This window comes from Euleptes europaea, chromosome 8 (genome assembly GCF_029931775.1).
Source record: "Euleptes europaea isolate rEulEur1 chromosome 8, rEulEur1.hap1, whole genome shotgun sequence".
In the NCBI taxonomy this organism is placed as follows: domain Eukaryota; kingdom Metazoa; phylum Chordata; class Lepidosauria; order Squamata; family Sphaerodactylidae; genus Euleptes; species Euleptes europaea.
Window position 1 is genome coordinate 86,462,416 of NC_079319.1, and position 12,568 is coordinate 86,474,983.

Consider the following 12,568-nt stretch of genomic DNA (forward strand, 5'->3'; position numbering starts at 1 on the left):
AGTTTACCATGGAAAAGGAAATTGAGGGTAAACTCCCATTTCTTGATACCCTTGTCATCCGTAAATCAAACCTTCAGTTAGGTCACAAGGTCTACCGGAAACCAACTCACACAGATCGCTACTTACACAAAAACTCCAACCACCACCCCCGACAGAAAAGAGGAATAATCAAAACATTAATGGACCGTGCAAGACAGATCTGTGAACCACAGTTTCTCAAGGAAGAAACTAACCATCTAAATCACGCACTGCTAGCAAACGGCTACTCCAAGAATGAAATCAGAAGGGCCATTGAACCAAACAAAAATCAGAAAACTCAAGAAAAACAGTCTCCCATAGGAAAGGTATTCTTGCCATTTATTAAAGGAGTCACTGATAGGATGGAGAAACTTTTGAAAAAACATAACCTACAAACAGTGTTTAAACCCACCAAGAAAATACAACAAATGCTACGATCAGCAAAAGACAAAAGAGACCCCCTCACCTCTGCAGGAGTATATCGTATACCTTGCAGCTGTGGAGAAGTTTACATCGGGACCACAAAACGCAGCATACAAACAAGGATAAAAGAACATGAAAGATACTGCAGACTTGGCCAACCTGAGAAATCAGCAGTGGCTGAACATGGACTGACACAAACAGGACACAGGGTCTTATTCCAAGACACTGAAAGACTGGACAATTCTACCAACTATTTTGTCAGATTGCACAGAGAAGCCATTGAAATTCACAAACATCAGCACAACTTTAACAGAAAAGAGGAGAGTTTAAGAATGAATAAGGCTTGGCTTCCTGCCCTGAAAAACCTCCAGACAAAGACAACATTCAACAATAGCCATACAGATTAGTTTTGGATTACACACATTAACAGATCACTTCAGGATACAATGGTTCCATATTAACATACCATACCCTCATTAGCACATTATCTTGATACTTACAGGACAATACTTTTGCAGGACAATACTCAGCTCAAACCCAACCCCTTTCTGACTATATATTACTCTTTCTACACCCTTGACACTGAGAGACACTGTCCTTCAGTGTTACTACTCTGAAGATGCCTGCCACAGTTGCTGGCGAAACGTCAGGAAAGAAAATTCCAAGACCACGGTTACACAGCCCGGATAACCTACAAGAACCAATGAACTCTGACCGTGAAAGCCTTCGACAATATTCCCAACAGGTCTCTTTCTGCAATAGCCAAAATCTGCTCTATCTTTTGTGGAGCCCCGTGGTACAGAGTGGTAAGTGACAGTACTGTAGTGAAAGCTCTGCTCATGATTTGAGATTGATCCCGATGGAAGTCAGTTTCAGGTAGCTGGCTCAACTTTGACTCAGCCTTCCATTTTCTGAGGTCGGTAAAATGAGTACCCAGATTGCACGGGGTAAAGTATAGACAACTGGGGAAGGCAATGGCAAACCATCCCATAAACAAAGTCAGCATAGTAAACGTTGTGATGTGATGTCACCCATGGGTCAGTAATGAACCAGTGCTTGCACACCTTTACCTTGGTGGACTGAGTTTATTCTCTGAGCCTCAGCTCTACATCTGCTGTGTGGGGATAATAGTAGCCTACCTCAGAGGACTGTTGTAAGTATAATGTATATGAAGCGCTTTGAATGGTAAAAGCAGATGACCCCGCATTCTAGCATAAAGAGATGGGGAGAAAAGCTTCTCCCTGTCCACTCTCTACATGCCATGCATAATTTGATAGACCTCTATCATACTTCCCCATTAACTGCCTTCTTTCCAAGCTAAATAGCCCTAAGCATTTTAACCATTCCTCATAGTGCAGTTGCTCTAGCCCTCTGATAATTTTGGTTGCTCTTTTCTGCAGCTTCTCAAGCTCGGCAATATCCTTTTTTAGGTGTGGTGACCAGAACTGTACACAGTATTCCAAGCATGTTCTCACCATAGATTTGTACAAGGGCAGTATGATAGCAGCAGTTTTATTCTCTATCCTTTGTCTAATTATGGCCTGCATGGAATTTGCCTTTTTCCCAGCAGTCACACACTGGTTTGAATTCTGTTTGCTTGCAAAAAAATACTTTTGCATTTTCTGTGTTACTTTCCATTGTGGATGCTAATGTTGTTCATGAGGAAATGTATCCAAAATATTTGAAACATTAATAAACATCCCTTTCTTCCAGATAACTAGGACCCAAGGTGGGTCACAACCATAAAAATGGTACAAATAACAATAAAATTAAAACAACCATCAGAAAAAAATATTTTTAAAAAATTTCAACAGACGTTGCAACGTTTCAAGACTAGGGATACTCCAGATTAGCCTCTGTCGCTCATGTGGAGGAGTGGGGAATCACACCCAGCTCTCCAGATCAGAGCTCCAGACCACTGCTCTTAACCACTACACCATGCTGGCTTGCTGAGTGCCGAGTTCACAAGAGAACTCTGTTCTTCCAGTTACCCTTCTGTCAAGTTTATTGAAGTTTGCTCTATTGTCGACACAGTTACAAAGGTATGAGCTTGTGAGCCTTCATGGTTGATAGGACGGTCCTGCATGGCTGCACTGGAGAAGTAACAATATTTTGGCTGTGATTTTATTCATTCACTTATTTATTTCTACTCTGCTTCCTCGCAGTCGTGAAGGCAGCTTATAAAGTTATTAAAAATGCATCAAAATGTGGCAGATAATCATTTGAAACCCCTGGCACATTGGCACACATTTTCAGTAACTTTTTCCGCACTAGGAAAAAAAACCTTTTCCTGTCGGCAGCTGGTTGGACTTTATTTATGTTTTTGCTAGGGAAGAAGCATTATCTCTGAGAAACAGCCCCTGACAGCCACATTTGCTGAAGCGCTGAGGTTGCCTTTGCTGAGTCCGTCCAGCCATATTAATGGTCATCTTACTACTGAATTCACAGGGCAGAGTGATGTTAATCCTGGTCAACTCTTCACAGCACAGGATTTGGTGGTTGTGTACTTCATCAGACACATAAAAGGCAGGCTCTTTATGAAGGTAACAGAAAATAGTTCCTGCCATACCGAACAGCCATTTCTAATGGCAGTGGTATTTTGTGACATTTCATCAACATAATCACAATGAATTATGAACATTGGGACATCAGGTTGCCAGATCCAGATTGGGAAACTCCTGGATGTTTGTGGATGGAGCCTAGGGAGGACAAGGACCTAGGGTACAATGCCATAGGGCCCATCCTCCAAAGCATTCATTTTCTCCAGGAGAACGGATCTCTGTAGTCTGGAGATTAGAGCCATGATGACTATTCGTCTATATTGGTTGTAACCAATATCAATTTGTACTGTAAATATACCTTAAATCTCTCTATGGCCATTTATTCAGGGATATTTAGCTCACAATCCTTGCTGGACTGTTTGAGGCTTCCTTTGCATTATTCATAGGGTTGTCAGGTCCCTCTTCACCACCAGCGGGAGGTTTTTGGGGTGGAGCCTGAGGAGGATGGGGTTGGGGAGGGGAGGGACTTCTATGCCATAGAATCCAGTTGCAGAAGCAGCCATTTTCTCCAGGTGAACTGATCTCTATCGGCTGGAGATCAGTTGTAATAGCAGGAGGTCTCCAGCTACTACCTGGAAGTTGGCAGCCCTAATTATTCATGATTTTACCAACCTTTTGAAGTCACTTCACTTCCGCCTTGTTCTTTCTCTGCAGTTCTACGATGCTGTTTTACAACTAATCTAAATTCTGGAACTTCCACTAGGGCAGCTGAGCAAAGCACTCGTCTCCCCGGGGGCTCCGGGAGAGGGAACCAAGAAATGTCTTAAATAGGGGTGTTAACGCACCCCTCCCAATTCCTAAATAGTGGAACGAGTATCAGGAAATCTCCTGCAGCCGATGAAGAGCGGTTTGACTCCTGAACTCTCTGAGTTTTACGACTTCGGAGATTCAGTAGCAGTCCCTCCAGCTTGAGGGGTAATAAATCGCCGCAGATGTCTCTTTGGAATTTAGGCTTCATTCTCCCCTATCTATTACCATCTAGCAACTATAAAGAAGCAAGAATACCTACTCTCCTAACATCTGAGAAAGTTTAAAAGAACTCTTTTGCTTTACCTGGATTTGGAAGTCCCAGGAGACTGCTAAATACATTTGTCGAATCCGTATCTACCCACTCAATGTTTAAATTACTTTTCTAAAAACAAGAAAAGATCTGATAACCCGGCAGGAATCTTATCAATTTGATCAGTGGGAAGACATAACAACTAAGATTTTTGAAAGACACTTTATTTGCCAATCAGGAACTACTACGTATAAAGGGAAGGGAGGAGTGGAAACCTCCCCCACCCTGAAGAGTAGTCTTTCTAATTAAACAAAGCCTTCCTGCCACGTCCTTCCCGGAAACAATCTATCATCGTGAGAGAGCCAGAGAACTTGGAATCGGGAGTGTGGTATTAGTGTTTAACTGGCAAATATTTCCCAAGTTCCTGACCACAAAGAAGATGGAAGGTCTATGACCCTGATTCCTGCAGCACCTCCTCGTTATTTACTACACTGGAATTTGCCTGGATTATATTAACTGAGTTTCAACAGGAATCATCAGAAGCAGCAACCATGGAATATCTGATTACACAGATGGAACAACTCTCTGCTTTGATGAACATTTCATTTCAATCTATTAATCAAAAACTGGACATCATCTCAGACAAACTCAAAGACATAAAAACTCAAATCATCACAATGAGATCAGAGGAGATACTAGAGGGCCCTCTAGTTCACAAGAGAGATGAAGAACAGAAGAACCCTGCAAAGGAAACTTGGAATTACAATAAAAAATCTGCAATAGTCCATCTGACAACAATGGATTTGAATGCAAGTGATTTTGTCCTCTGTTTCCTTAATCTGCTTGATGAACTTTTCAACACCTGCTTGGAGGACTTAATGAGTAGAAAAACTGGGGCTGTCAGAATCTTTTTCTTTGAATTTGGGATGGAAGACATTGCAATATGGATTTACTATGGAAATTATCTATCCGCAAAAGAGACTTTACCAACAATCTCCAAGGATGCTCTTCGACAATTACTGCTAATGTGGAAAAGAAAGAAATGCTGGAAATTCCGGACAAAGGGATTAATTTAAAAGAGTCTAGTGTCTCTTCTGGATAAGATCGAAAAGGAACTGGTTAAAAGGATTGGTTATAATGGAAATAGAACTATATATGATATCAATTTACTAGAAAAACAACATGTATTAAATGAGTGTTAGGGAGAAATGGAGGACTTACAAAATAATTAATTTTTAATGGAAATAATCAAAAGCTTTTATTATACTAATCCATTTATTATTAGTGAGATTTACTATTTCTTTTCCTTTTCCTTTTATTCTTATTTCCTTTTTTCTTTTTTCTTTCCTGTATATGATATCATTAACTATTAATGTTTTTTTTTCTTTGAAAAATATAAATGTCAAAGAGATCAATACATATTAACAATAGGGAGGTGTAGGGGAAGTCAACAATTTTTGATTATATATAAATATTTTTAACAACGTTACTTATTTGTTTTTACTTTTTACTGTTTATGTTATTGTTAAACTATGTGATTACTAATTTTGGAAAAATAATTAAAAATATATTAAAAAAACAAACAACTATTCTAAATTCTGCTTCAAGGAAAGAGCAAGGGAAATCCCTGCCATTTCCATGCATAGTCTTAACTTCGGGTATCTTTCCCCATGCCTATTCTGGCTTCTCCCTTTCACATGTCTGTCCTTCCTATCCAACCCCTTCCCTCAAAGCAAAGCACAAAAAAGGAGTGAAACCTTCATGAAATGTGCAGGAAGATACCAACTGAAGAGAGGCTGGAAGGCAGCTACTGGCAGGGAGCTGTTGAAGAAAGGAGGGGAGGAATACCCAGCTTTGCAAAAGCACATGCACAGACAGGGAGCAGTCCCTTTAAGAGCTGACCCACCCCCTCCAAGTAAACTGCAACAAGGCTGTGTTTTCAGGGGGAGGGACTCAGAAGCTCTGTGATTCACTGGGGATGAATAATTCATCACAAGGTACTCCTGGAATTTCTTTGGATGGGGGGAAGCCTTCATGCATATGATGTTTATGAATTTGGATCAGAAAACTGCAGCAAACCAAAACCAAACTTCCCCTGCATAAATGACCTCTATGTCTGTCAGCAGTGTTTCTAGAGGAGATTATTTTATTCCCTGTGATGCCCTGGAACCCTTCCTGGGCCCCTCATTTGCTATTGGTGGCAGAACTGAGAACAAGATTTGAGTCCAGGAGCACCAGGTAAGAACAGAAAGTTCTGATGAAATTAAGTCCTTCTCTGATCACCAGATTAGAATCCGCTGCTCATGTGGAGGAGTGGGGAATCAAACCCAGTTCTCCAGATTGAAGTCTGCCGCTCTTAACCACTACACCAAGCTTTGTAGCAACTTATTTGTAAAGGGGGATGTGGAATAGTATAGTACAACGCAATTTCATCTGATCTTGGAAGGGAGACTTGCAAGGACCACTCTGCAGAGGAAGGCAACGGCAAACCCCTCTGCTTAATCCCTTGCCTCAAAACCCCCACCAGGGGCCGTTATAAATTGGCTGCAGCTTGACGGCACTTTACACACATACAGTAGTTGCTCTTTGCCACACTTGGACCACTGAAGGATGAAGATTCTGTATCTTCTTTCTTTTTTTGGTTTCAAAGTTGGGGTTTTACACCAAGTGTGCCAGCTCATTTCCTTGGTGTCCTTGTCAACAATTGGCCATAGGGATCTGAATGGCTCAGACAGTTTGCTGTCCTCCTCTTATGATGTATTTGCTTATTTTTGTATGGTGCTTTTTTCTTAATTTTTAGTATCCTTTCCCCTAGATTTAACAACCATTAGCTATTCATCTGTCATTTCACACTTTTAAAAAGGGGGGGAATTGAGATTGACACTATAAAGAAAAAAGTTGTTGCATCTCCCATGCAATTCACCAATCTAGTTTATAGCAGATAACAGAGTGTCCACTTCTCAGAAAGTGTCCTTAGCTGTTTTATCCAGGGAGGTTTGCTCATGATCTGTTGGTCCGCGAGCATCAAGAACTGAAATAAAGGTAAGGAATATTTATTTTGTATAATATTATTTTGTGAACATGTTGAAACAATGTGGGCTAGGGAGTTTACTTGATCCATTTGCGTTCTTCTGAAATAATTATATTGTATCTCCCTTGCGTCTCGGCTGAGTCCAAGGCATTACACCTTGCCAATAAAAAAGCTTGTCTAAATGTATGGATTTCTAACCAGTGGAAATAGTCCGGCAAGGAAAAAGTAAAGAGTATCTGGAAGAACTTTTACCATTTGTGAACGTTTACCATTTGTGTTGTGAAACACTAAGGACCAATCCTCATGTAAGATTTTTTTTAAACTGTTTACAGCTTGCTTTCCGAATACTATTCCTTACAGCTTTCAATCGCTCTATTGGGAGGGAAAATCTTTTATCTAATTTATTAGTCCAAATGGACGTAGAGATACCTGAGATTAACAACTGAAACATATCAGGAGCTGTTAATTGCTCAAAGAAGGAGTGTGCTTCTTTTCTTCCTAAAGGCACCCAATGTGACTTACAGAAAAATATTGAAATACCATTTAAAACCAATTTAAACAAATAATACAATACAAACAGTATAAACACATCCTGGGCAGGTCCTAATCTACTGGTCTGCCTAAATATAGGCCCTAGGCTGTGAGCCAAGGACCAAGAGTCCTTTGACTGTTGCCCTTCAACTTGTCCCCAAGGTTCACACTTCTGGCATTGTCAAGACATAAGAACCTGTAAGCAGAGGGAAAACAAGTTCAGCCTAGATCTTCGTCAGCTGCAGCTAACCCTAACCCTACTAGTAATGATGTTCATGTTCTAAGATTTAGCCCATTAAATTGTATGCATCAGAAAAGTATTCCAAAAACTTTAGTTCATTCCATAGGTCTTAGAAGAATACAGTTTAGAAACACCTAATTTTCCTTGTTCGTAGCTAATATTAAGACTGCCAGAAATCTGTTGTTTCCAGTAAGCCTGGAATTAAGTGTAATTCCAAAGAATAATTAAAAGCATGATTGCTCTAGGTTCCTCCCCCCCCCCCTTTTTGAAGATTTTTAGTTTGCATTTAGCAATGTGGCACTGAACAGCTTGGTTCGGAGGAGCTGTCACAATTTGTGGACCAAACAATCTTTCCCGCAGATATTGCTTTGTTCCTTGTAGACTATTAAATTTCTACTTGGAAATGTTCAACTTTGTAATCAGAAATTAGCCTGGGACTGCTTAATAATCGAGACTTGAAATATAGTTGCATTCATTAAAAAGTCATTTATAGGAATAACAAGACTATCCACTGTGATAATAGAAAGGATTAAATAAAATTCAGAGTATTGGAAGGGATATGAAAAGCTCACTAAGCAAAGGACATGCTGCTCTAAGCTGAAATTAATGTTACGTAGAAGGTTTTTCTGAGGACAAGTGATTTCATAACTAACCTTCAGGTGGCATTAGCCATGGTTAGGCCAACCTATGCATTATGTGGCACATATACGTACCTATGTTGACATGAACTTAGGATGCCAGTCTCCAGGTGGGACCTGAGGATCCCCCAGAATTACACCTCCTCTCCAGACTACAGAGATCAGTTCCCCTAGGAAAAAATGGATACTTTAGAGGGTGGACTCTGTGACATTGTACCTCACTGAGGCCCCTGTCCTCACCAGGCTCCATCCCCAAATCTCTAGGGGTTTCCCAAACTGGATCTGGCAACCCTTCCCTCCATCCCCCACTGGTGGCCAGGGGGACTTGGCAACCCTAGCCCCACTACTAGGGTTATGCAAAAACAAAATTTGGTAAATTTTGGGTTCGGGTTATTGGGGCCATTTTTTTTCAGTAAACCCAAAATAAGCCAAAAAACCATACTGGTAAATATCAGTATTCGGCTTATTACCGTGTTTACTGAAAATTCAGGTCCATTAGAGTCTATGGGGATTTTTTTTACGCTCCTGTGGGAGCATTTTTGGAGGTAAAGTCACCAAATTTGCAGCATGGCCTCAAGGGCCTCTCCTTAAATGGTCACCAAAGTTTGGTGAACTTTGGGACAGGTGACACAAAGGAGTCACCATCATCTTCCAGGCATTTGCGAGCCGAGCTGTCCATCGTTTTTCAGGTTCAGAAGTTCAGCATTGCCGAGGACTGGTGAAAAGAGACAATTGGCAGGGTGGTGCCTCAAAGTCTGGGCCTTTGTATCTGGGGTGCATAGCATGATATCCATGCAAATTAGCTTCCAAACTGAGGAAAACAACTTAAATGCAAGAAAAATAAGGCACTGAAAACATTTCTGATAACTGAAAAACTGCACCCTTGCAAAATAAGTGAGTTAACTAAGTACCAAACAACAGCCTGCTGTAATCTAATCTGCAAGGTTTCAAGCCCATCTCCATTTAAAAGGCAACAATTGCCACAGTTATTAAGATCAGTTGTGTATGCACTGAGTCAAAACACACCAGGCTAAGGACCTCACTGTATGTTCCAGAGTGCTGTGCAGCTGCCTCTTGCATTTCTCCAGTCACATTTGGTCAAAGAAAAATGTCATATGGTATCATTGCATTTAGCATTTCCCTGCCCCCTATAAAGTGAAGTACGGTTGCCAGCTCTGGATTGTGGAATTCCTGGAGACGTGGGAGTAGACCCTGGGGACAGCAGGATTTGTGGAGGGAAGGGACTTCAGCAGAGTATAATTCCATAGAGTCTACCCTCCAGAGCTGCCATTTTCTCCAGGTGAACTGATTGCTGTCATGTGGACATCACATGTAATTTCAAAAGATCCCCAGGCTCAGGCTGGAAATCGTAAACTGGACTGAGGTAAAAAAAATACTAAACACAGTCAAACCATGTCGTGTGTGTGCGTGCGTGTTTACCAAATGTGACTGGGAAAACATTAGTGTAGGGATCCTAGGCTTGCTAGATCCAGATTGGGAAACTCCTGGAGATTTTAGGATGGAGCCTAGGGAGGACAGGGGCCTCAGTGAGGTACAATGCCATAGTGCCCACCCTCCAAAGCATCCATTTTCTCTAGGCCCCCACCAGCAATCTAACCATAGCCTACTTCTGAAAACAATTAGTGTGTGTGTGTGTGTGTGTGTGTGTTAAGTGCCATCAAGTCACTTCCGACTCATGGCAACCATATGAATGAAAGTCCTCCAAAATGTCCTATCTTTGACAGCCTTGCTCAGATCTTGCAAATTGAAGGCTGTGGCTTCCTTTATTGAGCCAATCCATCTCTTGTTGGGTCTTCCTCTTTTCCTGCTGCCCTCAACTTTTCCTAGCATGACTGTCTTTTCCAGTGACTCTTGTCGTCTCATGACGTGACCAAAATACGATAGCCTCAGTTTAGCCATTTTAGCTTCTAGGGTCAGTTCAGGCTTGATTTGATCTAGAACCCACTGATTTTTTTTTTTTTGGCAGTCCACGGAATCCGTAACACTCTCCTCCAACACCACATTTCAAAGGAAACTATTTTCTTCCTATCAGGTTTCTTCACTGTCCAGCTTTCACACCCATACATAGTAATAGGGAATACGATGGCATGAACTAATCTAGTTTTGGTGGCCAGTAGATTGTGTCAGATTTTCTCATGTACTGTCATGTAAGATGTAGTTATATATTTAAACTCCATGGCAGTGGATTAATCAGTAGATTGTGTCAAATTTTCTCATGTACTGTCATGTAAGATGTAGTTATATATTTAAACTCCATGGCAGTGGATTCTAACCACCCCCTTTTTTGCGTATTCTGTTTTAATCCATGCTGGCTAAATACTAGGGTTGCCAGGTCCCTCTTTGCTACTGGCAGGAGGTTTTTGGGGTGGAGCCTGAGGAGGGCGCGGTTTGGGGAGGAAAGGGACTTCAATGCCATAGAGTCCAATTGCCAAAGCAGCCATTTTCTCCAGGGGAACTGATCTCTGTCGCCTGGAGATCAGTTGTAATACCGGGAGATCTCCAGTCACCACCTGTAGGTTAGCAAGCCTAATACTAACCCTGCCTGCAAGGACTCACATATTGCCTGCAAAGGCTCCCAAATGGAGGATCCATGATGACTAGGGTTACCAGCTCTGGGTTTGGGAATACCTGGAGATTTTGGGGGCAGAGCCTGAGGAAGGCGAAGTTTGGGGAGGGGAGGGACCAAGAGTCCAATTGCCAAAGCGGCCATTTTCTTGAGGTGAACTCATCTCTATTGGCTGGAGATCAATTGTAAAAGCAGGAGATCTCCAGCTAGTACCTGGAGTTTGGCAACCTTACTAAACACGAATCCAAACAACACGGGAAAAACACATGGAAATGTATGGGGAGAGCAAGGCAACCTTTTACGGTCAGAAAATGCAAGTATAAGCAAAGCAAAACCCCAAAGTAGTCGGCAGGGTGACCGTGAGGAAACAGCCATACGTAAATGGCCTTAGAAAAACTGGCTTATTCAAGAGGGCTTTTCTACACAGATGATAAGGCTGTACTGAAACAAATGGTTCAGAAAGATACTTGGGTAAAGAGTTAGGGACTGTATTCTATACTATGGTATAACGTTTGTACAGTCTGGTGTTGTAAGTAGGTTGCTAAGATGTAATTTTGGTGCCGTTTAATGTGTCATATTCATAGTTATGTTTTGCCTCAGTTCTCTGTATATTTTCTGGTTGATTCCCGATTCCTACAATCCAAATCCTATTGCACTGTCTCTGGGATGTCCCATCCTGTTGATTGTATTGTCTTACTCTGTGTAAGTCATCTGGAGTCCCAGTGCGATAGGCAGACTATAAAGAATGTCAATAAAATAAAATAAATGTAAAACCTGGGAAACCAAGTTGGGAAACCAACAGTTAGGAGGACAGCATTTAATTAATTCTGGAAGATTTATAGACAGGTTCTCAGCCTCAGCTTCCAAGGCGGGTAACAACAGACAAAAATATAGTGAAAATATACCGCACAGTACCTCCATGTTGCTGCTTGATGTAGTCTCGTTACCTTTCTGTCCCCAAAGGGTGGATTGATTAATTTTTGCTGGTTTTCTTTTTATTAAAGTAATGCTCTTTCATTCCTGGGGGAGGCTTTGCTTTCTTTTATTACTGTGTACAGACGAGATCTTTCCTCTAGCCTCTTTTCAAATAAGTGTGCTCTGGTTTAAAACAAGTGCAAAATGGCTGCGTGAGGCCCAGAGGCTCCATCTTCCAAACCATTACTCATCCAAACAGCCCCATAGTTTCTGCAAGACGCAGGCTGCAGACTGATATAACTCGGCAACTAGTGAGAAAACTTGTATTGAGTATTTCTGTTCTGGCAGAAGGAGTAAAGTAATGGCTGAGATCACTAGGGTAGCCAGGTCCCCCCCTCCTCTGGTGGGAGATTTTGGGGGTGGGTACGCTGCAGCGCAATGGGATGATTTACCACTCAAACCCCCATTTGAGTGGCAAATCGTCCCATCGGGCTGCGGCACTTCTGGAAGTCAACCTTGCTATGAGCTGACCGATGGATTGGCAGGCAATTGCCCACCATTCCAAGCCACCTGGCAACCCTACAGATTACTGAACCATGACTCTATTTCAAGAAATTGCTACA